The following is a 23657-nucleotide window of genomic DNA, read 5'->3' on the forward strand; positions in this document are numbered from 1 at the left end:
ACCTGAAGGTCAAAAGGAGTCTCAGGAGCTCAAAGAAAAGGGGAAGGAGTGGGTGGGTGGGTAGAATGAGATTCCATGGTCAGAAGGCCTCTCCAGAAACCTCAGTTGATAGCTAGGAAGATGGACTGAATGGGAAGAGATCTGAGGCTGGGTCACCAGTTAAAAGGTTATTTCATTAGATAAGAGGGGAGAGGTAAGAGTATGTAATAGGAGCCAGAACGAGGCTGTGCTGTATGAATAGAGGGAAGAGATAGTCCTCTTCTGACACATAATGGAGCGACCCTGGGCAGACCAACTTTTTATAAATATCCTGAGGAGCTGGTACTGATCTGTACTGATACAGGAAGTTTCTGCAATAGTAGAAATTCCCCACACCAATAAAATCACAAGTACTCTGGATTTCTCTTTTCCCTACAACAACTAAAAAGAAAAAGAAAAAAAAACTGTGGCTTTTTTTTAGGGAGATCAAATATGGCACAGAAGATGGAAAATTTTGGACAGAGGTGGCAGACAGATCAGGAAGGACTCTCAGAACAAAATATTTCTTACTTCCTTGTTATTTTGTTTGTCTACCCTGTTAAATGTTCAAGATTTTGTGCAATATTTTATTCATTATTTTATTTATTTAATCTTTTTTTTTTTTTTTTTTTTTTTTTTTTTGCTAAGGTTCCAATATAAGAAAATTTTTTTTAAGTCAGAGAGTAATTTAAGTGATTAGTACAGGTCAAAAATGTGAAGTCCTGGAGCAGGAGGTTTATGTTAGGGGATTAGTGGAAAATGGACTTCAAACAACCTCTTGATGCTGTCCTATAAATAAGGTTGTCCAAACAGACCTCCAGTTGCTAGTCCCTTCCTTCTTTAATGACTTTGTTTTGCTTTGTATAAATTTTGTATCGAAGTATATGTGGTTTTGTTGCTGTTTTTTTCAGTTGTGTCTCATTCTTTGCGACCCCCTTTGGGGTTTTCTTGGCAAAGGTAACAGAGCAGTTTGCCATTTCCTTCTCCAGCTCATTCTACAGATAAGGAAACTGAGGTAAATAAATTTTCCAATAAAACACAACCTCCTTGAGGATAAGGATTGTTCAGTTTTTGTCTTTGGATTTCCTGAGACCAGCAGAGTATCTAACATATTTGTGGAAGAAGAGAAGATTCTGTAATTTGGGGGGAGTGTAGGGAACCCCCAGGATATTAGGGAACTCTTCCCAAAGAGACTGGCTACTGTACTACAATTTACATCTTAGAGAGTTGTTTTGGGAACTGAGAAGGTACATGATTTGCCCAGAGTTACTCTCCAAGTATGTGTTAGAGGTAGGACTTTCTATGATTGTCTTTACCAAATGTGCCTGGCATATATTACTTAGTAAATACTTATTGTGTGGTTGGCTAGAAATCTGGAAACCTTTACTGGCATTCTACCTGGCTGGAGAGTCATTCTGAAGCATGACAGTAATATATCTTCTTTATGTGTAATAAGGTAAGGGAGAAAGAAGGAAGGGGAGGAGAGAGAGAGAGAGAGAGAGAGAGAGAGAGAGAGAGAGAGAGAGAGAGAGAGAGAGAGAGAGAGAGAGAGAGAGAGAGAGAGAGAGAGAGAGAGTGTGTGTGTGTGTGTGTGTGTGAGTGTGTGTGTGAGTGAGTGTGTTGGGCAACAGAGCAAAGAGGGACAACTATTTGCCATAGTTTAAACATTGCTTTGCTTTGCTTACAGTCACAGGATCCCCCAGTTAGTCTGGAAGGGCCCTTAGAGGTCACACAGTCCAATGGTTTCATTTCATATGCTCAGCTAGTAATGAATCTTGGTAAAGAAATGAGGCTGGACAGTGGACTTCTCAGCCATCAATACCACATCCCAATTTTATCACTTCTCCCAAGTAGATAACAAAAATGCAAATTTACAGTGACTATCTCATTGATGTGCTAATTGCTGTCCCAGAAAAAGAGGGGTGTCAAAGTGAAGAACAGTCCATCTCCAAGATCACATAAGTAGCCCTCAATGAAATTTAATATAGCAAGCTTTATTTAAATACACTGCAGATGTACTTAGCTCTAGCCAGAGACAAAGTTGAAAATGATTCATTTCCTCATTTCAGAAACCCAGCCATTCCTTTTTTTTTTCTTTCCAAATAGCATGATTTGACTTAATTCTCTTCCTCAAATGGTGATGCAGTTAGGTTCTATTATTTTTTTCTCCCAAGGCACCTAAACTTTTGATCAGGCTGAAGTTTTTGAGCCATTTCCATCTTTAATCTTATTTCTCTTCCATTTGGGCAAACATTGTTAGCCTGACCAATAAGCAAAGCTTGGAGCAACTAGGAGGACAGTAGGAGTTCCTGTCTGCTAGAGCAGATGGAAGAGGAGGGAAATGTAAGAGAAAAAACATTTCTTCTTCTATGACTAAAAGAAGTATCTCAGAAGATAGGTAGGGCAAGGATGGAGATAAATATACACCCAAACAGCAAAAGATGAGTAGAGTTTAGGAACCACAGAACTTTTAAAAATTTCTTGCTCAAGGTTATAAAGGTAACATTTGAACTCAGGTCTTTTTCACTCCAAATCCAGTGCTCTTTCTTCTGAATGAAGCTGTGTCTAATGGGTTCATCCGAAGTCTCCTTCCATTGAGAACAGCCCCAAGAATTTCATCCTTCTTGGTCCCACAAAACACAAGAAATTTTTATTCACTGGGGTCACTCTGATTTCTTTTACCCATCATCAGTATCCATCAGTCCTGCCTGCCAAAACAAGAATTTAAAATTTCTGCGATGGAATTTCTATGACTTATGACACAATTTTTTCTTTTTCTAAGATGTGCCCGAGCCAGCTCTGAATAGGATTACTAAATTTTCAGCGTGAAGATCTACACCTTGGAAACAGGCAAAGGCTGTTACAAATCAGTGCTTGGTTTATGGTTTTGTCAACTATCTGGACTTAAGAAAGTGATGGAGAAAATATTAATGGTGCAAACTAAGCTTAAAAGTGTATCTCCCTGTACATTTCCCCTCCTCTCCCAGAGCTGGCTGAAAACCATTTATCCTTCCCCTCTCCCCTCCCCCCTGCAAGAGACCTGTCTTAGAATTACAATCTAAAATTACTAGCTAATGATGTCTAAACTCCCTGGAACTCTTTCCTACTTTGTAAAAATGAAGATAGCCATTTCCAAGACTTTCCTGAAGCTCCTTAAAAAACTCTACTATTCCACTTCAAGCTATGAAAAGACTATGTGCAGTTACCATAAACAGTAAGAAAAAAATCGACCCTTCACCAATGACTTAGGGTAAAAAAGAGAATTTGTTGAAAGTAAGATTCTTGAGCTTAAGCATGTTGGCTACAATACAGTCAGCTAAGATTAGAGTATGACATTTCTCTCCCACAATTCCCCAAACCCACAATCACCTGTCTCTAAATAGTACAGTTGAGCCTCTGCCAAGCAGGTAGCTATAAGCCTAATCAGAAGATCAACTGGCTCTTCCTTCTTCATTCCCTTTCCCCAAACAGTTTCCTAGTCCTTGTGAATTCTATCTTCACTGCACTCTCACAGACATCATCTGGGTGTGAAGCCTCATCACCTTTCAGATGGATTTCTGTAACTTTGTCATTCTGTAACCTCTCTGCTTCCAATCTTGCCCTCTCCTCTCTAATCTATCTTTCATACCAGCTGCCTAAATAATCTTCCTAAGACACAAGTCTGACCATATTGCTCTAGTTAAAAGAGCGGTAGCTCTCTATAGCCAAGAAGATATCTACAGACTCCTTAATCTGGCCCAGAAGCCCTTATCCACAATGAGTATATGGACTTTCTTCTTTAGTCTGAGCTCATGTGATCCCCTTTCACCGAATGTGTTGCTTGCTATTCCTAGACCTCAGGCCACCATCCCCATTCATTCACACAAGCCATCTCACAGGACAGGAGTGCCCTCCAAAATTTTTATCCTCCCCAAGATTCAGCTCAGATGCCACCTGCTCATGATGTCCCCTCGACTATTTCTAGAACTTTTCATTAGATCATTTGCCCTTATCATTCTTCCCTTGTATTATATAGGCATTGAATAACAGGCATAGTACTAGAAGGACATGAGAAGTCACCTACTCAAACAACCTCATTTTACAGATGAGGACACTTAGAGAGTCCCAGAGAAGTGACTTGATCATTGTTGTCACAAAAAGAAAGTTTTAGAGGCAGAATTTGATTCCCAGTTTTCTAACTCCCGAATCAGTTTGCTTTCCATTACACCAAAACCTCCTATGCTGCATGCTTCAACAAAAACTTCTCCAGGGCAGGATTTTTTGTTTCTGTGACCCCCACTGCTTTTCACAGGTGCTTGCACATAATAGGGGCTTAATAAATGTGCATGAAATTGAATAAAACTATAAGATGGGGGCCTGTGGTCTTCTAAAGGTTTTGGTCTAGTTTTATGTTTTGAACAATTCTTTTCATATGAAGTAATCTTCATACAATCTGAAGAGATAAATGCAAATTCTAATTTTGGTAACTCCTCTTGCTATGGGAAAAATTTCACACCCCCTAATCACTATCAACTAATTTTTACCATTTATCCCATAGAAGGGAAGCTCCTTGAAGGTCTCTATATGTTTTAGTCTCTATGCTCAGCCCCTAATGTAGTGCTTAAGTACAGCAGAAGTTTAATAAAGGCTTGTTGATTACTGGTTGATCAGTATCTACTAAATGCTACCAGTGGTCCTCAAACTTTTAAAATAGGGGCCAGTTCACTGTCCCTCAGACTGTTGGAGGGCTGGACTGTAGTAAAAACAAAAGCTCACACGGTCTCCGCCCCTCAGCCCATAGCCATAACCCTGGGGCCACATAAACGTCCTCAGCCCCTCCCGCTCTACCCCCCCCTCCATCTGGCCCCCATAGTTTGAGAACTCCTGCATAGACAATAATTTACAGTGGCTGTTGGGGAGATAGTTATCTTCGTGCACATCTGGACAATTGAGAAACCCAGTAGATAAAGTGCTAGCCTGGAGTCAGGAAGTCTCATCTTCCTCCAGTTCAAATCTGGCCTTACACACTAGTTGTATGATCCTGGGCAAGTCACTTAACCAGTTTCCTGATCTGTAAAATGAGATTGAAAAGGAAATGGCAAGTCACTCCAATACCTTTTACTAAGAAAACCCCTAACGGGATCATGAAGAGAACAAGACAAACAATTCAAAATGACAGATGGTAGCAGTGAAAATGGAAAAAAGAGGAGTATCAGGACAGCTTGTGCATGAAGAGGACTACATGATTGTGTCTAGAAAGCAATGAAGATCGTCGTGAAGGCAGAGGGGTATTTGGATGCAGAGGGGGAAGGTTGGAATTGCCCCTTGAGCAATGACATAGTTTGACTTAACCGATCTGTGGGAGAGTATGCCAAGGTGAGGGAAAAGAAGGGGAGGTTGCTTCCTAAAAATGTCATAATCTAAAAGGAAGAGTATAAATTCTGCCACAGTTGGACTTGGAGCCAGAGGCCCATGAATCAAATCCCCGCTCTAAATCCCCGCTCTACTACTTACTTGTGATATACCAAGCAAGTCACTTAACTTCTCTGGGCGTGGCTTCTTCATCTATATTATAACTGAAAAACTTCTATTATTCTTTATAGTTCTAAAATGCACGAGTCTAAGAGGTATCTTTCCAGGGACAACATGCAGCAGGTAAGACACTCCAGCAAATATATGGATCAGTCTGAAAAAGTTTCTTGGTGAAAGCATTAATAGTCACCTGCATAAGTAAGTACTTATCCCCCCCTTTCCCAGTCCCCAAATTGTTGATCCTAGGGCAACCATGGAGAGAGAGTTCTATATGCCTCCAGCTTTAAAAACTTTAAAAACTTAGCTCAAGTTTCATCTTAACTCCATGGCTGTCAGCATCCCTTCCTTTGTATATATTTTGTATTAACGTGGTTGCCCTCCTAGCCTGTGAGATCCTTGAGGCCAGGGACCATTTTGGTTTTTGTCCCTACACCATCCTTCCCCCACCATAACCTAGCACAATGCCTGGTACATAATAGGCAGTACATAAATGCATATGGTAGGCATTATATAAATGCGGGGCCAGGCTAACCCTAAAGAGGCCAAGGTTCTACTTCTGCCACTGAAGAATAATGGATTTGGAGAGAGAGAGAGGACCTGGATTCAAACTTCAGTTGTGCTACTTATTACCTAAGCGGACAAGTCACAATTCTTTGTGCCTTTGTTTCCTCAACCTTAAAATAAAAGGATGAGACTAAAGAATAATCTGACTTTATAAACTCAACTATTCTTGTTGTTCAGTCTTTCTGACTCTTCATGACCTATTTGGATTTTTCTTGGCAAAGATGGGTTTGTCATTTCCTTCTCCAGTTCATTTTTACAGATGAGGAAACTGAGACAAACTGGGTTAAGTGAATTGATCAGGATCACACAGTAAGTAAGTATTTGAGGATGGATTTGAATTCATGAAGATGAGTCTTCCAGATTCCAAGCCCAGGGCTCTATCCACTGTGTCACATCACTACCTCTCCTCAGCTACCCCATCCATATCAATCCCTACTCACTCCCTCAACCCCTTCTCCCCACACACTCCTTTTTGCATTCTGTCTTGTGAACTCTTTGAGTATTTCATGGATTGCTTTCTATCTATATTGGGAATTTTTAACAGATTTGTGAATTTGGATGAAAAAAAATTATATCTAATCGCCAACTGAAATTTAGCATTTCCCTCAATTTTGCAGGGTCTCACAAGTCTGCCAAAAGAGATCATGATACAAAAATGATTAAGAACCCCTGGAATAGATGTCAGCAAGCTCCTTTGAGAGCAAGCAGTCTCAGACCTGGATCCTCCCCATCCCTTAGCTTAGTGATAGTCAAATTTTGTAGGAATCTAAACAATATCTGCTGAATCAAACAGAATTTTATTCTGTTCCAATCATTTAGTTGGTATGATGGGATAATTCAGGTTAACGGAGAAATGAAAAGCATAGAAATAAAACAAAAATACAAAGAACAGTAAAAAGTAAAATGACCTCAGAGATGGGATTTTCTGGCTTTACCAAAAACTAGTGGTGTGACCCTGGACACATGTCATTTTTATCATTATAGTCTCTATTTCTTCCTCAATCAGCATTCAGAAAGGTAACAAGCCTTTGTGAAGTGCTTTTAGAAAGGCAAAGAAGAAAGTATAAAGACAAAGGCTGCCCTCAAGAAGTTTATGTAAACAACAGAGAAAAAGAAATTGAAAAAAGAGTGGGCTTAGAAATGAGGCAACAGATTTCATAGAGATTTTGTTTCCAATATTCTATGATTCTCCATCAGTCTGTTTTCAAGCTTCAGTCTGCTAAGGCAGACTCCAGTTTGATAGCAGATGCATGGCTCAGTCATTAAATTGTGACTGCCTTCTTAGCTGGTCAGTAAAATATCTAATGCTCAGTGAAATCAGCTTTTTACTTATCTGGGAAGCCTGCAACATGAAGGCATGCCAACTTTAACAGTCACCAAGACCATGTGCAAACGGACAGATATCACATTTCTCCAAGTTCCCTCTCCAAATAAAAAATACTGTAAAAAACAATTAGTACTTTCCTGTTTAAAATACCTTCAGTTACTTCAGCTACAGCTCTACATTAGGAAAGTTCAACTAAATAGTCTCAAGGACTATGGATTAGGAGATAACCTCTAATGGGTTACCCTGGCTCAGTAATCAGACCAAACAACCCAGCAAGTTGAGTAACTAAACAAAATCAACAAAGGGTCCTAGCAGAAACTGATTTGAAATGAGAATTGCTTTAGGGCAAAGGGTTTTTAAAAATCCCATTAACATGCCAGTTAAATTTTTTTTTTTTAATTTTAAGCCTAAAAGACATCCAATTCACAAAGTGGTAAGAGTATGCACAAATATGCAATTCCATTTCTAGAATGTGGGGCCAAGACTGAAAAATGCAGATATGACAAATGTACCTCAAGCCAAGCAGGCAACTGCTTCTTCAGGATAATATTAATTTCAAAGAAGGAAAGGGGGACAGTTGGAGGGAGGGCAAGACAGTTAACACATAAAATGCTATTTCCTGGAAACTATTCTGATCTGGGCAGGAACAATAAGATATTCTTCACCTCATAATTTGTTTCCTTGAGAATGATTGGTCACATTGCAGGAACATTGGTTTAGAAATCTTCCTCTACCTACAAAAACCTAAATTATTCTTCTCCTACTATTATTCTATTAATAAATATTTCACAATATCAAACTTTTCCCTTGCATTTTTCAGTTTATATGAAGCAATGTAGAGTAAATGACACAGGCCTGGGGTTTCCCAAAACTCATAAAGCTAAAAAGCTATTCAACACAAATTGTATTGTTGGCATTGGTGTAGCAAGTCATTTTGTGATGGTATTAAGTGGTAAGAATATAAGAAATATGTGTTACCAAAGTTTGGGTTGATATCTGTATTAATCTTGTCAGCTGGATATGGTGATTTAAAATTTTATGTATTACAAATATATATTTTTTCCCATTGGAAAGGAATTGGCCTATGATTTTATCAGTATAGGAGCATTTCCACTATGGAAACTCTCTCTGTTGATGCAGATGGAGAACAGTTTGTCAAATGTTCTTCATGTCACTACCTACTTTTATACATACACCGACACACAAATAGACCCTTCCCTCCCTGAGTCTGTAGAAGGCCTCTAAAGTCAGTCAGGCCAATCTTTGTATTAAAAGCTGGGGATGCAAAGAAAGGCAAAAACAGTTCCTACCCTCAATGAGTTCACATTCTATTCAGGGAGAGAATATACAAATACAGACAATATGGATGCTAAGTAAATAGAAGGTAACCTTAGGGGGAATATAGTAATGATCTCTGTCTTGGTCTCGATCTGTCTGTTTGTCTGTCTTTCTCTCTCTCTGAAAGGACTCTGGCAGCAGGTGGGTAATGTTTAAGCTAACTACCCCTCCTCACTCCATATCTTTCAGCACCATCCACAGACAGACTGGATTATTTCCCAGTCATGTGTGTCAATCAATGTAGCAATGAAAAATAACTCTAGGGCATTTTTTTAAACCACCTCCGATCTGGGGTGACCTTCAGTAACTAGCCCTTAAGTTACCCCATACATACTCATTATCATGTGACTACTGCTATCATTCTGAAAGTAAAGTTTCCAATGACCACCAATCATAAGAATTTTGATTAAAAAAAAGTTTCTGACAATTATTACTAATTCTTAGAAGCAAATGAGCAGGCAGCCCCAGTGCTTCTGTTATATATGCTGGAAGGCAATGCACCATACCTGATTAAGGTTCTAAGGGCTAATTCTACATTAACAACGTTAGAAGAAAAAAAAAAGAGATTATTAACAAGGTTTGGACATTGCTAAACAGATTCACTTTCCCTAAATTCCTAATTATTAGCATTAGTTCCCATAAATTATTAATATTGTCCCACTTAGATTGCATAAACACATTGTTACACATCACATTTAATGTGTTTAACAATATGTTAGCAAACTTTTTTTTTCTTAATTAAAATGACAAGTCAATTACAAGAACTGATGCTGAGTGAAATGAGCAGGACCAGGAGATCGTTGCATACTTCAACAACAATACTATATAATGATAAATTCTGATGGATGTGGCCATCTTCAACAATGAGATGAACCAAATCAGTTCCAATGGAGCAGTAATGAACTGAACCAGCTACACCCAGGGAAAGAACTCTGGGAGATGATTATGAACCATTACATAGAATTCCCAACCCCTCTAATTTTGTCCGCCTGCATTTTGGATTTCCCTCACGGGCTAATTGTACGCTATTTCAAAGTCCAATTCTTTTTGTACAGCAAAACAACTGTTTGGACATGTGTATACACACATATAGTTTTTAATTTATGCTTTAACATATTTATTGAACATGTATTGATCAACCTGCCATCTGGGGGGGGGGGAAGGAGGGGAAAAATTAGAACAAAAGGTTTGGCAATTGTCAATGTTGTAAAATTACCCGTGCATATATCTGGTAAATAAAAACTATTAAAATATTAAAAAAAAAAAAAAGACAAGACAAGGAGTGGGTTTTGCTGTCCCACAGCTGTCAAAACCAAAGGAGAACTAGATTCTCAACAGAATGTGTCTTGCCAAGCTCCTTACCCCTATGGTTCAAAGAAGAACAAATAAACATTTTTGCTTGCTATTAAATTGTATCTGGAAGCAAATACCAAGACATGGGTGGAATGATATGATATGAAGTGGACAGTTCTCATGTTTACCTCTTGCCCTGAAATTCAAATGACAACTTAAAACATCAACCAAGCTCAAATAGAAAAAAAAGTCTCCCCTTTCTTCAGGCAGCAAGGTGAGGGGGGAATTCATTTCTATGAATAAAAATTTAGGAGAAAGCCGTACATTTTACTTTAATTTTCTTGCAGTCCAAACTGTCAATTTAAATTTTAAGTAAATGGAAAATGTCGCCAGCATGGTTTTGCAGCCAGGATGTTCAAAAGTAACCTGAGCACAAATAACCTTCAAAAACAACCCATAAGTTTACTGTTGTCATCTGAAAAATCTTAACTCTTGATGTAGGATTCATTTGGAATCAAAAAGTGTATGTGTGTGGGGAAAGTTCGTGCTCATTTCTCTTTGGCTAAGAGAGATTCAGCAACTAGCTGTGCAAAAGCGTTCTCTAATTGACAGCATTTCAGTTGGCTGTCTTGTGCAGTGTCTGCTCAAGAGTTTTGTTTGTTTTGTTTTTAAATGTCTATCACGTAAAAGGATGTAGACTCGATCTAACAACCTCAGCTGATTTAATCTGAAGGCTCATTCTGGGGTTCTATCATTTATGAAAACTGGATACAACTGATAAGTGGATTTTTTTTTTAAGAGTAAAATTTTAAAAGACACAAAACGGAGTCACTTGAAATCGTCCTGACTCCAAAGTCCTCCGTGCACATGAAGAAAGTTTTCCATCAGCCCTCGCTTCTCCTTTGACAAGGAAGGTTATTGTGGCTGCACACTTCCAGAAAAAATCTTTTCAACAGTGCCTTCACTCACCAGGGGCATTCGCTAGGGCCGGGACGTCTGGGAGATCCAGAGGATAGCTACGTTTGGCAACCGGTGTGAAAATTTCACCCTCTTCTAGAATATCCACGAGAAGTGTTCCAAGAAAGCCGTGTTTCCGAGGGCTAAGGGCTTCTGTTATAACCTAACCCTAATCAGGTATTGTGCATTTTAAAATGACAGCTTCACCCTAACTCCAGCACGTCCCGCAATTCTGCTGTGGGATGATAAAAGGGGGGAAGGGGAGGGGCAGGGGGCTCGCTGGGGGATTAGTCTTTCCTCCCTGGTGATAGCAGACGCTGAGCCCCGGTGAGGTGGGCAGAAGGCGTCTACGCCGGCAGCGCCCACCGGCTCAGCCACGGGCCGCTTCTGACACTCGCGTAGCCCGGATAAGTATCTACGCAGACGCCGTCCGAGAGCCTCTCCCCCGGTGTCGGCAGGAGCCGGCGCTGCGTTGTAGCGCTGCACCGAGCGGCCCGCCGGGCGGGGGGAGAGCGGAGGGGACGAGGCAGACAGGCGGCCCCGCTCCGGGCACTGAGCGGCGCGCTGAGCCAGGGCAGGCGGGGAAGGGGGGTTATAAGGCGCAAGTGTGTCCCGCTGTTGTTTGTCTGCCTTAGAGACCGAGGGATGGAGGGGAAGGGAGTAACGAGCCCCGAGGCTGCGGATGCAGCACGCACACACACACACACACACACACACACACACACACACACACACGCACACATACACAGTCCGGTCCGCCACTGCTCCCGCGCACCCTGGGTCCGGGCTAGCGGACCTCCTCCCCTTCTCCGCCGCTCACTCACTCACCTCGCCGTCCCAGGCCGAGCCCGCCCCGCCGGCAGCGAGCACACTTCCTCACTGCTTGCCCAGGCGCTGGGATGGATCCTATTTAAAGCGCAGACAGCTAAAGCTGCTGCTGCTGCTGCCGCCGACGTTGCTGGGTTGGCTGCGGCTGAGGCTGCGGCGGCGGCTGCTGCTGCTGCTGCTGCCGCTCCGGGGAGGCTGCTGCGTGGTGCGCGTGCCGCGCCCTCCCCCACCCCTCCCCTTCCCCGCCCCCTGCTGCCCACCGCATCCCCACCCCCTTTCCCTCACCCAGTCTGGCGGCGCGCGCGCGCACTCCGAGGCCCCAGCGGGAGGAGGCCGGACTAGTAGCTGTCCCTGGGGTGGAGGAGTAGGAGCTGACCGCTCTTTAGCCTCCTCCCGCCCCGTCCGGCCTTTACTCTTGCGGGTCAAGGGGGAAAAAATGCGCGGTTCTGTTCTGCCGCTGCGTAAACTTGACCTCCCCAACCCAGCCTCCCTGCTATCTGCTCCCCCTCCCCCAGGCACATTTCTTAATAACTCAGAGGAAGGCAAAGGCAAAAAAAGCCGCGGAACTGCTGGCAAGTGAGGAGCCCCAACGCGCCGGTTACGTCCCCGGGAACTGCGCCGAGCAGGACCTGTTCTGTCTCCCACACCACTAATGCCCCCCCCGGAGGCCCCTCCCCCCACCCGAGCCTCTGGTGCAGCTGTGAACGGCGTGTCCGCTCGTAGGAACCGCTCTCAGGAGACAGTGACCCAAAGGATTCCTTCCTTCCTTCCTTCTTTCCTTCCTTCCTTCCTTCCTCCCTTCCTCCCTCCCTCCCTCCCTTCCTTCCTTCCTTCCTTCCTTCCTTCCTTCCTTCCTTCCTTCCTTCCTTCCTTCCTTCCTTCCTTCCTTCCTTCCTTCCTTCCTTCCTTCCTTCCTTCCTTCCTTCCTTCCTTCCTTCCTTCCTTCCTTCCTTCCTTCCTTCCTTCCCTCCCTCCCTCCCTCCCTGCCACAGAAACTGTGACCTTTACAGCTCCAAGCCTTGACCGATTCTAACTGTACGTCTGCACTGCATTGAACGTGAAACAACCTTGGAAAGATCACTTCGAGGCAGTAGTTAGAGCATAATGCAATCTCTACTTTGTTCAAGGGCAAACACTTCATTCACCTGGGAAGTGATCAGTGCTTACTCCCCATTGCTACTTTTAGCCATCAATTTATTTTGGGATCTGGCATTAGGGAGATACTTTTTTTTTTTTTTTTTTTAAACTTCAGACAACACAATGCTCCCAAATTGGAACTCAAAATGCAGCCCTTTTACCAAAGTCCAAAAACCATGTGCATAAACTCTAGTGTATCTCTTTTATCTTCAGGAACAAATTTAGAATTTTAGCATTCAAAGTTCTTCATAAATGAGATAATTTTTGTAAAGCACAGTGCCTGGAACATAATAGGTGCTTAATAAATGCTTATTTTTTTCCCTTCCTCTTTCCATTTCTGTCATTCCAATCTTCCCTTTTTCCTTTTCTTTCCATGATTCCTTATCCCTGCTCCATGCCTTTTCACTAACTATCCCATATACCTTCTCATCTTTGCTTCCTGACTTCCCTGGCTGTCTTTAAGACTCAGCTCAAATCCTACTTTCTGCAAGAATCTATTCCTTGAAAAGGACCTATATTTACAAAAATATTTATAGCACTTCTTTTCTCAAGGCAAAAAAGTGGAAATTGAAGGGCTGCCCATCCATTGGGGAATGGCTGAATAAATTGTGGTATGTGGTTATGAAGGAATATTATTGTTCTATAAGAAATTATGAGCAGGGTGCTCTCAGAAAAACCTGGAAAGTTCTCCATGAGCTCATGCAAAGTGAAATATACTGTGTACAAAGTAATAACAATGTTGTGGGATGATCAGCTATGAATGATTTTGCTATTCTAAGCAAATATAATGATCCAAGACTACTCTGTTGAAAAATGCTAATCCATACCCAGAGAAAGAACTAATTGTGTTTGAATATAGATTGAAGCATAGTTTTTTAAACATTATTTTTCTTGAGGTTTTTTTTGGGGGGATGGTGGGAGAAGGGGGTGGGAATCTATTTTTCCTTTCCAAACATGACTTTATGGAAATGTTTTGCCTTTTCAATAGGGGAAAAGGGGTCTGAGAGAAGAAAGGAGATAATAGTAAATTCAGTTTTAAAAACAAATTGTTCTACATGTAATTCGGGAAAATAAAATGTTAATGAAAAATCAAAAGAGTTATAAAATAAAGATAATGGCAAGGCAGAAAAAAAAGAATTTTTTCTTTGGTGAGGAGGGGAATACATTTAAATATGTGTATACACACACGCACATATATATACACATTATGTTTATAGTTATTTGTATGGTGTCTTCCCCATTATAAACTCATTGAGAACAGACACCCTGTTTTCCTGGCATCTTAGCATAATGCCTTGCACATAGTAAGAGTTTAATAAATGTTTGTTTACTAGCCTGGCCTTTGGATCAACCAAGAAGTTTTAGGAAGCTCCTTGAGAACTTTTGTCTTTTTATCCCCAGAACCATAGCACAGTGCCAAGTAGGCACATAGGAAGCCTTACTAAATGCTTATTAATTGATTGGCTGATTGATTGCCCCTCCCTGCTGAGTTTCATTAGGCTGCCTTTGTAAGAAAGCGAACATCTTAGTTGCATAGGGTTTCAAGAGTAGTTCAGAGCCAGCTGGATGAGGGAAATTTCTTGCCACTCTGCATTTGATTGATTGATTCCAGTTGCTTTTGGAAGGCAACTCTCACAGTGAATTTCAAGAGTCCTTTTCTTTGTGCCAGGTTATACTTGAACTGCTTGTCTTCGTTCATTGTACAAGGTAAAAAAAAAAATCATGTTTACATCTGACTTTCCCTTCAGCACCAGGTTTGGATTTAGGAAACTCATCTTCATGAGCTCAAATCCAGCTTCAGACTCTGTAATACTGGACAATTAAGTCACTTTACCCTGTTTGCCTCAGTTTCCTGTTCTGTAAAATGAGCTGGAGAAGGAAATGAAAGAAATGATTAACTACTTCATCATTGCCAAGAAAAGCCCAAAACAGGATTAGAAAGAATCAGATGTGACTGAAATGAATCAACAAAAATTTTCCCTGGAGTAACAGTCTTCTTTGTATTATTGTTACTGGGTACATATAATCAAATATTTTAATGAAAATGATGTAGTGATTTCAAAAACTGAACGTTGTTCAACTTAGATTAGTCCTTCTGACTTCCTATTTCTGTCAAAGACATCACCATTCATTAACCTCCCATGATAATTATCTTTAGCTTTTATCTCCTTTAGATCTTCCAACCAATCAATTAACTATTCATTTCAGTTTTGAAACATCTCTCTAATCAATCCCATTCTGTATTTTCATTGTCCTAGTTTAGGTCCTTATTAACAAGTTCTTGGATTAGTGCCATGGATTAGATCTTCCTCTATTCCAATCCATCCCCAATGCAGCTAACTTCTCATTCTTATTGGTTTGTTCAGGATTGTTCAGGAGTTTGATGGTGCTAACTATATAACTTTAGGTAATCTCTTAACTTCTCTGACTCAATTTTCTGATCTTTAAAATTTAAATTTAAAAATGTATAATAAAATAAATTAATAAATACAAGATACTGTAGTATCTTCTTTTGGGAATTACTGTGAGGATTAAATGAGATAAGATGTGTAAACTGTAAAACACCATTAAATGTGTTATAATAATAATAATTATTATTAATTATGTATACATTTAAATACATCACTCTATTCAGAAATCTTCAGTGGTCTCCTATTCCTTACCAAATACATTTCAAATGCCTTTGATAGTTAAGGCCTTCCACAATATGGCACCAACCTATCTTTAGAGTCCTATGTTCTATTACTTCTTTCCATAGTCCAATGTTCAAGCCTAACTTAACTATTCATTGTCCCTCTGGATATTTCTTATATTTTTCCATCTCAGTATCTTTGTTCATTCTGTTCCATATTTCTGAGATCTCCCCATCTCCTCCCCTACATCTGCACCTTGTATATTGAATTCTAAATCAAATGTCATGTCCTCTATGAAGCCTTTTCTTGAGTCTGTTCCCAAGTCCCAGACCAGAAGCATATTAAAAATGTTGAATATTGCAAGAGAACTCAGGATGAGACAAGGAGTTCACAGCTGACATATCTCTTTCGAATTTTCTTTTCCAACAGCAGTATTCAACTTCTCCCAAAAAATGCAGGTACTGTAGCAAAATGTTTCAGAGACAACTAGCATTATTTATCAACTGCTTAATAGTTCATTTCTTTTTGTACTTCAACTAGCTTGCTTTCCTATTTCTAAAAATATTTCCATTTGGACATCTTCCACTAAGTGGATTTCATTCATTTATTCAACAAATATTTATGGAGGACCTGCTAAATTCTATTCAAGCTTGGAGGGGTTCAAGGATATCAATAAGTCAAGGTCCATGACCTGAATACCATTTACACAAGTAATTATAATAAAAGATAGAAAGTAACAAGTGTCTTAAAAATACCAAGTGGAATTATGATGAGGAATTAATAGAAAAGAAAGATTACTTCTATTTAGGCTAATCAGGGAAGACTTCATGGAAGAGTTTGCCTCTGAGCTGGGCATGGAGATGGAAATGGCGAGGGAAACCCAAGTGGAAAGAATGGCTTGAGCAAAATAAGAGGATCTCCTTTTGTCGGTCTTTAACAGAGCAGAGTTGGAATGCAAGGGAAGAACAAGGGAGAAGTCACAGGGTTGAAAAATATGAGTATATATTTGAGGAACAACAAGAAAAGCTTTTGACAAGTTAAGGGTATAAATTTATATGCCAATTTAAGGAATAAGGGCTTTATTTTGTCGCCAATGAGCTATCAAAGGATTTTAAGCAGGATGAGGCAATATAATTAGAACAATCTGGCAGCAATATATAGGTTTTACTTAAAAGCTTATAATCCTAGAAAAACTTTTCTTTGATTCTAGACTTTGTTATCCCATTCAGTTACCTTTCCATCTTATTTGTACCTTTCATTGAAAAACCTGAAAATATTATCTATCTCTTGTGTCTCTACTTCCTTATCACTCTATTATCTTTTTAACTCCCTGTGATCTGATTTTATTCCTCACCACTCTACTGAAACTGCACTCTCAAAAGTCACTAATAACCTCTTTATTGACAAGCCCTGTAGTCTCTTTTAAATCCTCATCTTCCTTGACCTTTTCATGGAATGAGATGTGGTTGAACCCCAATCCCCATTTCTAAATTTCTTTGTTTCCCTTAGCCTCAGAGACACCACACTTTCCTGATTCTATATATACTTTCCTAATAATTACTTTTCTTTTTTAACTGGCCTTTTGTCTTCTTTACTATCCTTGCTCATCCCTTAAGAAGACTGCTCAAGATTCTTTTCTTAACCTTTCCTTTTTTTCTATAGTTTCCTTTGGCACTTCATTTATTCTTACTCTTAGCACTCTGGATAAGGGCAACTGTGAGGATGAGTGAGAACTGTGAGATGAGACAGAATTTAAGTGTTAACATTGTGTCCTTCCAAGCTACGTGTCATTAAGTTACCATTGCACAAGTGACTACAGTATGCAGTGGGAGATTTAACAAGAAAGAAGTATGGATTTCATCTAACAATAGTTCAATGATGGCTATTTCTGTGTAATCTTCTTGCCACTTCACATCCTCAGTGCCACATCCTCAGTGCTTAGTATAATGCCAAGTACATAATGTAGGTGGTTAATAAATACATTTTAATTGATTCACTTCATGAATTTTGAAAGCCAACTCAAACTAAAGTGAGTTTCCAGGGTTTAGGAAGATCATAACTGCATTCCCAAGATCTCTGAGGATTCTGTGATTTAAAAGTCTTAGTTTATATTGGCTCAGGAAGGCAGCCAGAGAAACCATTCCAACTATTGGCCTTTATGACTTCCTTTGAGTCCCAACTAAAATCCCATATTTTACTGGAAGCCTTCCCTAACTCCTTTTTTTTTTTTTTTTTTTTTTTTTTTTTTTTGACCAGGCAATTGGGGTTAAGTGATTTTCCCAGTCTCACATCTACTAAGTATTAAGTGTCTTGACACCAAATTTGAACTCAGGTCCTCCTGACTTCAGAGAAGGTGGCTCTATCCATTTCACCACTGCTGCCTACTCCAACTCCTCTTACCTCTAGTGCCATCTTTCTTGTTAATTGTATCCCATTTATGTTGGGTATAGCTTGCTTTGAATTTTATATATATATATATATATATATATATATATATATATATATATATATATATATGTTTATGTTGTTTTCTAAGGTCCTTATGGTTAGAGACTATCTTTTTGTCTTTTTTTACATCCTCAGTCCTTAGCACAGTGCCTGGGACACAGTATTCATTTAATAATTTTTTATTAATTGATTGATATACATATATACATACATCTACACACACACACATATATACACCCAGATAGATATGTGTAAAAATGGATAGCTATCTACATATATAAATTTTTTTCTTTGAGATGGTGACTAGTTGCTTATCTCCACATTAGTTAGGGGATAATCTTTCCATACTAAATGTGTGATGATAAAGCCTTCCTTGAAAAAAATACTAAGGCTCTATCTCTAACATGGAACCCATCCAAGACTCTATTTCATTAAGCTTGGGGGTAGTTTGAGAGTTACACTGGTAATGATGCTATGAATACCTTGAATGTAATATCCATAAACTGTTGGGGAGGCATCTTTATTCATCTCACCTCACTCCCAGTCTTACTTGAAGGCCTTGCACAAATGGTACCTAAGCTCAGTTTAGACTCTGATTTAGCTTAGTGAAATGAACATGACAGCTAACATTTAATAATTCAAATGTTATGTCTACTTTGAGAACTATTCAAGCAACATATATGCAACCAAAAAGACAGAACTTAGTAAGAGTGCACATGACAAAATAATGGGATTTTACAGATGATGAAAAACCTTAAAATTCTTGCAGAAAGCATACTACAGCTATGCTTATTTCTCCATATTGTATATGAAGTGTCAGAATCAGTACCATATCATTCAGAATCAGCATTATCTAAATAGAAGCATGGCAATAGTAAACATATTGTTTTTCTCTTAAAATACAGGCAATATATTTAATATTATATGTAATATAATAACAATAACAAACAACAAAGGTAATATGAAATAGTAGGTATAGAGTTTGCCTAGCTTGCAGAGAACACAAGACTAACATCAATCTTGCCCTGTTAACACAACTGAAAGTAGGCTTCCCAAATTATCATAACTTAATCAACAAATCAAATGGCATCTTCTTAATCATGCTTCTTTATCTCTATAAAGCATTTGGTACTACCATTTAATACTGGATATTCTTTCTCTTCTGAGTTTTCCTGGTCTTTCGTCTTTTTATTTTCTTCCTATCTGAATCTATCTTCTCAATTTCTTGTGCTGGATCACATCAATGTTATTTATACTAAATGTTAGTATACACCAGGGCTCTGTCTTGGAAGATCTGCTTTTTTCCTCTACACTTTCCTTTGGTGACCAATAGGTTTAATTATCATCTCTATATCTATCCCTAGTCTGTTTCGGAAGTTCCAATATCACATTAGTTATCTGCTTATTGGACATTTCAAACTGGATATTCTATAGGCAGCTCAATTTCACATGCAGAATCCCGGATTCAAAGTCTTTTGATATTATTAGCCACAACTGCAAGCAGATCACTAAACTGCCATGAACCTTGGCTTCATAAAATGGAAATAATAAAACCTGTGGTGTCTTTCTTCTAGGGTCATTATGTTTCATTTGACACATAATGGGTATGAACTGCTTTGTTAAGCATTTAATTTAAAATGCTACATAAAGATTAGCTATTATTACAATGTGTTTTCCCCCTCTTTCAAGGTATGTTTTGTATTACTTAGTACCTGTCTGTTGGTTGGGATTTGAGTTTTCACTTTTAAGTGAGTCAATGATAGTGGCTTTCTGTAAAAGAAAAAAAAAAGCCTAACTTGCATTGGTGAGTTCTACCCCTTCAATATTTCTAGGATTGGACAAATTTGGGGACCAGGGAGAGGAGATACTAATGGAAAGAACTAATGGAAAGATAGCAGCCTAAGACAACATTAGTTTTAGGGGCACTATGTCATATTGTTTACTTATACTGAGTTTCCAGTACATTAAAATCTCAAGAACTTTTCCGAATAAACTGTTCCTTCACCACCTCTTTCCACTGGCCTATATTTGTAAAGTTAATTTTTCAAATCCAAATGTAGAAACTGATAATTAGTTGCCACTCTTCTTTCTGCTTTTTTTCTTGAGTTTCAGATCTACATCTCTATAGAATATCATTATCAGGGAAACTCACCCCTATCAGATTACTCTTCCACATGTCGTTTGATGGAAGAAAATGATGAAGTTTAACTTAGACAATTCTTAGTGGGGATACATTAGCTATCAAAGTTTAAAAGCTGTCATGCAGAAGTAAGACTAGACTCCTATTCCTCAGCCCTAGAGGGCAGAGCGGTCTGGGATGCTACAAATAGATGAGAATGAGGAAATATCTTCCTCATTGAGGTTTTTACTCAGAGACTAGAGGGTCCCTTGAGATTGGAAGGATCCTTCCTCAGGTACACATGGAACCAGATGACCTCTGAGATCTCTTTCAATGCAGAGAGACTGGGATTTCCAAATAGATATCAGACTCTCCAAATTCAACACAACTCAAACTGATTTTCTTATTTAAAAGAATCAGCTAGACCACTGACCTTTCTCTTAACTTTTTTGTGTTGCTCTATTCTTATGAAATTCTCCTCTATTGAAACTTGATTGTTATCTTGAAGTCTTTCCTCTTTGTATCTTCCATATCCTATCAGTTATCTAGTCCTATCCATGCTCTTCCATTCATCAACATCCAGGTATAGACATTCATTATCATCTGCCTAGATTGTTACAATGAGCTGCTGTCAGATGATCTTGATTTTTTACAGATACTAATGGAAAGGGTCATAGCAGTAACATATATCAATCTATAATATAAAGAAATAATCATCAAAATAATTTGGTACTGGTACAGAGAGAGGTTGATTATTGTTATTATCATAATTTATTTATTTATTTATTTTTCCTGAGGCAATTGGGGTTAAGTGACTTGCCCAGGTCACACAGCCAGGAAGAATATTAAGTGTCGGAGACAGATTTGAACTCAGGTTCTCCTGACTTTAGGGCTGATGTTCTCCAAATTTACAGGTTCTTCTACAGTTCTTCTGCCCACTGTATACAATGTTTTTGTTTGCAAATGATTAAGCTTATAATTAAAAAAGATAAATTTAATAATTTAAAAATGTCAGTTTAGAGATTAGAAGAGAAGTTAGGTGGGAGATATAGATTCAGGAAATTCACATAGAGGTGAGAGTTGAATTATAGGAGTGAATGAGATTGCCAAAGAAGGAAGGGTGAGAAGAGAAAATCCAGTCACTAAAATATGGGAAACATATTTAGGAGTCAGGAGGAAAATGCTCCATCAGTGAAAAAGACAGAGAAGGAACAGTCGGGATGGCATCAGAATCAGAGTAGGGATGAGTCTTGGAAAACAAAGAAGAGAATTTTAAAGGGATTGTGACTGTGAGGGGTGAATGAGTGAATGGGCAATGAGGAAAAAAAACTTTAAGGTTTAGCAGTGAAAGAAGACAGAGCAAATACTGTAAGGTCAAGGGAAGGTTTTTCAAATTTTTGGTATTTAGGAGATTTGTATAGAGGAAGATTAAAAGGGAGTAGAGAGAGACAGAGAAAAAGAAAGAGACACAGAGAGACACAGAGAGAGAGACAGTTACAGAGATAGAGAGATAGAGATAGAGGCAGACAGAGGGACAGAGACAAAGAGACAGGGAGAAAAATAGAGATAGAGCGAGAAAGTCAAAGACAGAGAAAAAGAAAAAAAGAGAAAAATGTGAAGCCAAGAGAGAAGGTAGAGGCAGATTGGACTAAGAACATACATGGATATTAACCCTTAAAACAAAGTGAATAACCCTTTCTTTGACACAGAAGTTATTTTTGTTATTGTTGTTTACCTTCTTTTTCAAAGAGGATCATGACATTAGGGAGATTATACAAATGGGTGTAGAAACCAAAATTTTGAGGAAAAAAGGGTGATCTGTCTGATGACCTCTAAATATGCAGTAAGTTTGAAAGTAAGATCATCAGCAGAGAATAAAGGAGTATGTGTGGTTGAGAGTTGAAGACTTCAGTTTTAGCCCCAGCTTCCTAAATAATTTTGGTGAATGAATTAGGATAAGTTAATTCATACCTCTGGTCTTCTCTTTCTTCGTCTTTTTTTCCCCTGAGGCAATTGGGGTTAAGTGACTTGCTCAGAGTCACACAGCTAGGAAGTATTAAATGCCTGAGATCAGATTTGAACTGGGGTCCTCCTGACCTCAGGGCTGGTACTCTATCTAGTGGACCACCTAGCTTGTCCTCTCTTCTCTTTCTTTGTTGATACAATGAGGGAACCTGATTATATGATCTTCAAAGTTCCTTTTGACTTAAAATTCTTTCAATCCATGGTAATGGAAAAGGTTTGGGACAAGTTAACCTGAAATAAACATAAGGATTACTGAACCACAATAAAGACCCATTTGAATTCATATAGCAGAATTTGTGGCAGAGCCAATCAATCCAGTTTCATGGTTTTTCTTAGAACACTGAGCCACTATTATTCTATAGGCAGTGGTGAATTATTCAGAATTGCTAAGCAGAGGAGACATACTTATTCCTGATGAATCTGGTCATGGTATGGGAATTTTGGACTAGCGGATGGGAAAGGCCAGAGTTAAGTTACAAAGCTTGAGCAATAGTCTAGGGAAGAAATAATAAGAGCTTAAACTAAGGCAGTAACAGTGAAAATAGAAAGGAAAAAAAAAACATGTGTGAGAATGGACAAGGTTTGGTAACAGACTAAAGGTCTATCACGTACTGGATATTTCAAAGTGAATATGCTGGAGAAATCTTAAACTCACTACATCTAAAACTAAACTCATTATCTTTCCTGCTAAATCTTCCAAACTTTTTGATTTCTCTGTAGAAGACACCACCACTTTTAAAACGTCTCCAGTTTATAATCTTAGCTTTATATGGGCTCCTCACTCTCACTCACTCCATATATTCAAAAGATTGCTAAATCTTATTGTTCCAATATTTACAGTATTTCTTATATCAGAGCCCTTCCCTCTATTCACCTAGACAAGTCCTCATTACGTCTTGCTTAAGTTATTATAACAGCTTTCCCACCAGTGTCCCTTCCCATTCTGGTTTATCCTATAAACTGTTGTTCAAATAATTTTCTTTAAGTGTACATCTGACCATGTAACTCTTTCCTATTCAGTCAACTTTAGCATTGCCTATTGTCTCTAGGGGAAATCATATACTCGTTTTAGCTTTTAAACCCTCACAATCTGACCCTCAACCTAACTTTTCAGCCTCATTGAATATTATTGCCTCTCCCAGAATCTGCAATCCAGCCAAACCAGCTTTCTCCTAAGTTAAAATGTCTGTCATCATCATTGTCATCATAATCATCATCATCATCATCATTGTCTTTCTCCTTCTCATCATCACCATCATCATCTACATGTGTTTATTAACCTTTTAGTTTACTCTGTGTCCAGGCTGAAATAGTTTCTGATCCTTCCCTCAGCCTCCATTACTTGGCATTTACATATCTGTGTACAAGTCATTTTCTCCTCTCTCCTCCCCCAAAATGTAAACTTCTTGAGGGCAGGGATTATTTCTTATTTTGTACTTGTGTCCTCAGTCCCAACCCA

At 39.0% G+C, this 23657-nt stretch overlaps 1 protein-coding gene across 2 annotated transcripts in view; it reads right to left on the reverse strand.

Annotated features, from left to right (window-relative positions):
- Positions 1 to 12070, reverse strand: part of ACSL1 (acyl-CoA synthetase long chain family member 1) — a 93557-nt gene extending 81487 nt beyond the window's left edge. For both annotated transcript variants that reach the window (XM_074274487.1, XM_074274486.1), the window contains exon 1: positions 11837 to 12070. The gene's annotated coding sequence lies outside the window, so the exon portion shown is untranslated. The remainder of the gene's footprint in view (positions 1 to 11836) is intronic.
- Between the last annotated feature and the right edge of the window lie 11587 nt (positions 12071 to 23657).

The sequence above is a fragment of the Sminthopsis crassicaudata genome, chromosome 6, assembly GCF_048593235.1.
Source record: "Sminthopsis crassicaudata isolate SCR6 chromosome 6, ASM4859323v1, whole genome shotgun sequence".
Classification (NCBI taxonomy): domain Eukaryota; kingdom Metazoa; phylum Chordata; class Mammalia; order Dasyuromorphia; family Dasyuridae; genus Sminthopsis; species Sminthopsis crassicaudata.